The sequence below is a fragment of the Aegilops tauschii genome, chromosome 1 (assembly GCF_002575655.3).
Source record: "Aegilops tauschii subsp. strangulata cultivar AL8/78 chromosome 1, Aet v6.0, whole genome shotgun sequence".
NCBI lineage: Eukaryota > Viridiplantae > Streptophyta > Magnoliopsida > Poales > Poaceae > Aegilops > Aegilops tauschii.
Genome location: NC_053035.3, coordinates 476,595,607 through 476,600,880, shown reverse-complemented (window position 1 = coordinate 476,600,880; position 5,274 = coordinate 476,595,607). Strand labels below are relative to the sequence as shown.

General features: G+C 52.3%; 1 long non-coding RNA gene across 1 annotated transcript; it reads right to left on the bottom strand.

Annotated features, from left to right (window-relative positions):
- Positions 1-862: 862 nt before the first annotated feature.
- LOC120965390 (uncharacterized) lies at positions 863-4,936 on the bottom strand. The gene is made up of 2 exons (XR_005758254.2): positions 4,653-4,936; positions 863-1,360 (listed from the first exon to the last, which is right to left on the bottom strand). It is a non-coding gene; the product is annotated as an uncharacterized lncRNA (long non-coding RNA).
- Positions 4,937-5,274: the final 338 nt, after the last annotated feature.

Here is a 5,274-nt window from a genome sequence, read left to right as displayed (position 1 = left end):
GAGCCCATCACCTAGGCCAACTCGTCAGTGTCATGCCAGAGTCGACGCCCACAGACACAATCACGTAGCGCATGCCCAGTGTTGGTCTACTAGGACGTGTTTGGTTGCATGTAGCCATTGAACCAGGTTGCATGAGGAAAACGAGCCAGTTTTTTGCAAGTTGAAGAAAAACAGTGACGTAGTCTGTTGTTTGGTTGCCTGCATGGTGGTTGTTGTGGTTTCGCAGCATGTAGGCTCACACGTTTGGTAGCGGCTGCTTCTCGCATGCGTTGTGAGAGGAGCATGCAGTCCGCGCGAGCCTGCATGAGTGGAAGCTGCCAATTCGGGGTTCCTCTTCAGCCTGACCCTGAAAAGAGGCGTAGGTCACGGCCGAGTTTAGCCACTCGTCGGTACTGGAAGAAAGTCAGTGGCGTGAGAACGGACACGCACCGGAAATGATGAATTATATTGCGGCGATTAAACGAGCGAATAGGCACATTGCACGACGGATGCTGAACTTGAGAAGATCGTCCAGGTTCGTACGTACCACCGGGCCTTTCCTGCAATGCCGCATTTGGTTCAGCCAGACAAGAACACGATCCGACCAAGTGCTCAATCCCGGGTTGCGGTTGCAGCCTCCGCGTCTGCACGCATGGAGCACAGGGCTGCTGTTGGGACGACGACGCCAGTGCAGAGCCGCTGCTGCGCTCGTCAGGCGACGACACAACCAACGCCAGGTTGCACAGGCGACTTGCACCAGCGAAAAGCCTCCTCGATCGCTTGCTGCCTGCCATCGACGACACCTCGTCCAGAAACAGGGCATTACTGACTGAAAATATGTGGCAGTACATGATTGCACAAAAAGAGATGGACAACACCTGCATATATAGCTATTACATTCTCTATTCAGTTCAACTGAATCACTTCTCTGAAAATAGACGGAAGACATACGAGGTTGCAGATCCACAATAGTGAATTGTCCCTTGGCTCAGCCTTTGTCAGCTCATCAAATTCTAGCATCCCAAAACACATTGCTGGGCAAATAATATAATCTTTCATACAGGAGGTCCACGCCATCACCAGACATAAATCACAAAACATAGCATATGACTCTGCCTCATGGTTCTTTATTCAGAACTTCGATTACATAGTTATTTCTTCCTCACGGTAGCATCAAACACCATCAGAACCAAGCCAGAAGGTCATGGCAGGGCATGAGGAGTGGATTGCGCGTCCGCACCGCATCCGCAGCCTTTAACGCACTCCATTTTGGACGGAAAGCAGGGGTCGGTTGAATCCGCGCAACAGAAGACATTTCCATACTTCGGGCATATGCAGATTTGAAGTTTGCTGCTGCCGTTCATCAGAACGGTGGTTCGAGCTGCATACAAATATGGGTGTTCAGGTCAGCCAGATCTCGAGAGAAACCTACATCAGATTTTGCAAGGCTTGTAGACTTGTAGTTGATGCCGTTAGCTACCAAGTCATATTGATAAGAATAACACACAGTTGACCCAAGTGTGTGTTGCGTACTTACCGTCTGACAGAGCTATGATGCATCCAAGCATCATCACAAGCGTGACCACCTTGCGTCCCTCCATCATAAACTTCAACGCAGAGGGCTCGCTCCCGTGTCGCTCGTAGGGCGACACCGGGGCGCCCCAACCCTAGCCGCCACAGATCCCCACCACCACAGCCTCGCCGCCGCTGCCGGCGGCGGCGAAGGCGGCTCCTCAAAGTAGGTGGCGCATCTCCCGTCCAAATCCAAGTCCGTTCGCGTGTGCTTCTCCGCCCCCTCCACCCCATCTCCGCCTTCGCTCGTGGTGGCCGTCAGGTGGCCTCCCGCCGGCGGCCGCTCGGTCTGCGGGCACTCGGCTACCTGCACGGCCCACATACCTCCCCCTGCCTGCTTCGAGCCTCAGTAGCCGTCGTCGGGCCTGCTCCCCGCGCTCAGATCGAGTCGCTCGCGACGGTCGCGTCATCGCCTGGATCTGCCCATCCCTCCGTCCACGACCACAACCCCTGCGCCCTCCTCCACCACCTGCTTCCCCCACTTCCGCTTCGCTCCACGGGAGCACCGACGGCGCCGCTCTGCGTGGAGCTCCGCGGATCTGCATCTTCCGGGCGCGGTCGGGCCTCCATGGACTGTGCGCTGGACCTGTTCTGCGCCGCGTTGGCCCTCGGCTGGTCACCTGGCTCCTGTGCGGCATGCTCTTGCACGCTCAGATGCGCCATTGCCAGGTTCCAGATCCTCTAATCCAAAAATTGCATCCACCCCTCCCATCCATTGGCTCTGTTGCGTGATGGATTTGGTGTGGTGTCCGCGCAAGACCTTGGTCTGCTCTGTCTCCGGGAGAAATCCTTTCGCTAGCTCCTTGCTGGCGGCAGCAACGGCGGCGCATTCTTGGCGCCGCTTCCCTTCTTGGAGACGCTGCTGTGGAGCCCCAGTGCAGCTGTGGGTTCGGGCGAAAGCCCTGCGATGATGGCGCCCATGGGCGTCATTCAACCTTCCTGAAGGCGTCGCGCAAGAATCCATGCGCCAATCCGCTCATCCCCGCCCTGTCCATCCCGTACTGCATGCGTCAATCCGCTCATCCCCGCCCTGTCCATCCCGTACTGCCGTCGACATTGCATCTTCATCACGCCCTTCTCCATGATCCATTTGCCCCTGCCCAATGTCTGGTGGGTCGTCCATATTGCTCTGCATGCTCAAGTCCCCCCATGGCTGCCGTTGTGGTGCGGCGAGCTTCATACTCATGACTCCGTGACATCCCGCCTCCAACCCATCTGACCCCCGCCCTTCGGGGGTGCGTCATCCTGTTGTCATGCCTGCTCAAGACCCTCCAATGGCTGCCGTTGTGTTGCTTCCTCGTCGAGCCCTTCGCCACCCTCCATCCGCCTTTGACCATCACTTTGTGCGTCATCCATGTTGCTGTGTTTTTCTTCATGTGTTTTCTCTTCGGCTGCCCTTCTCGTGGTCTCCGTCATGTTGCTATGCATGCTCAAGACCCTCCCATGGTTGCCGTTGTGCTGCGGCGAGCCTCGGGCTCTTGGTGTTGTCTCGGTTCACTTTTGCTCAATGATGACGCAATGATGCCTCCCCAACCTGCTAATCGTCTCGACCGCCCGTGGCGGATTTCCCAGTCAAGGTTCGTGTTAAGGTTTGGCACTCGTTGATTATGGATGATCCTCTGTTGTGCCGTGGGGCTCGATACGCACGCCGGTGTGGTGCGTTAGGTTGTTTGAAGAGTCTTGGTATTGTAATCCCTCAACGGCACCCCACATCTACTTGTGTCTCTCGTGGTGTTAGTCTTTCTGCCTGCTAGCTAGGTCGTGCCTTCTCCTGGGCGTCAATTTTTTTCCTTCTGTAACCTTGTTACATGTACGGTTTTTGGCCCGGTTTCCCTCATAAATGGGATCAACTTGTTTAGGTTTTCGATCCGGTTGTCCTTATAAATTGGATCAGCCAAAGCTTAAGGGGCGACTCTTGGCTTTGGCAGTTTTTTGAGCAATATATTCAGGTGGGGATCCTCTCCCCCCCGGTGACCGTTCAAAAAAAAAACTTCAACGCAGAGAATGAACTGTCCTGTACGATAGTTGTTTGTGTTAGTCTCAAAAAAATAGATACTAGAAACAGATAGATCCTCCCCCCCCCCCCCCCCCCCCCACTAATTACCACTAGACACTTCCCCTAAAATCCCAGCATCGACTACAAAAAAGGCTTACAGTAGCAGCTCATCCTACAACAGGGGCACAAGCACAATCTGAAACTGGACAAAGAGAGAAAGGAAGTCCAGATCTATTCAAAGAAACGAGAAGAATTCACCAGAGATCAATTGCCAACAATAGTTGACATTGTTCAACGTCCAAAACACTTGTATCATGCAGAAATAATTTTCACCATACGTCAACAGACAACACCCAAAACAAGATCAAGAATGTAGAGAAGAAGAAATGCCACACAGAATTTTTTTGTCCTAGCAAAACTTGACATTGCAATTGATTTCAATTGCAACATGCACCTCGTGGATGTTAGCACAATTCAACTGCCACAGACTGAAAATTTTGGTGAAAACAATCGCAAAAATAAATGGAAGAATTGTGGATTCTCTTGAAAGCTTCATTAGCAAACATGCAAAATTGAGCAGCAAAGAACTGTAAACTTTTCACATCTCGAGCACATTCCACAAGACTGAGCCATAGGAATATCTACACAGTACACACAGTAAGTTGAACCACTGAAATACCTAAACAACTATGTCAATTTTGAAATAATCAGAACCATTTTATGCAGTTTTTCTATATTAATAACAGGTCAAGCAACATAAATCTAGAAAATCATTACTAAGACAGCAGCACCAATTTTGGCCAACGACTCAGTTGCTAGCACACAAACTGAACCACAAAAGGATATTTTGTAATAGCAGAGAAAGGGGTAACTGGAAAAAGCTATAACAATGTTGCAAAATAATTGCATACAAGTTAAGCCGATCCTCGCAGATTCAATAGCAGATCTACGTAGTACCTACCTGCAAGTGAAGAACCGTTTTTCAGTGCGATTGTAAAGCCCACATACACCACCAAAGGGAGACCAGAAAAATTTCAGTTCAATTCTGAACAGGGCGCACCAAATCCTGTAGTCCAACCCCATTGCCAGAGAGAGGGGAACCCACCTGGTGATCTTGTCGCCGGCGGCTTCCTCTTCTCCGGAGTGAGGCGGCGGGGGAGATGGCACGAAGCGGGGAGCTAGGGTTTCGGCCGGGCTACGTGGCAGATCGTCGATGCTGGAAGCTTCACTCCGGAGAGTAGCCTACGCTGGGAGCTTTCCACCGGAGACTCGCCGCCGCCGTCCACTCCGTCCCCGCCGCCGCCTTTGTCGCCTCGAAGTGGAGAGAAGAGAAGCACGAGAGTGAGACTGGGAAAGATTCCACGAGTTTTTCTTTTCTTTCTGGCGACTGCGGGGCGCCAGTCGACCGGTGTAAATTTGGGGCGGTCGCGGCGCGAGCGTCGGATACAGCCCCGCTTAACCCTCCGGATTACACGCTAACTGCCCTGAAAAAAGTGAAACATGCTGCAAAAGATAATCGTCTTCTGCTTCCCGTGCTTTTCTCTGTCGTCGGGCATCAATGGGTTCCCAGCTTCAACTGCATCTTTCCAACGGCCGGTTCCAGCTCGCTGCGACCATGGTTACAACATCCCATTGTCACCAGCCGTTGACACGCATCACCATGTTTGAGCAAAAAACAAAAAATCGGCAAAAAACAAAACAAATAAGGATGAGGGAGTCAGCAATGC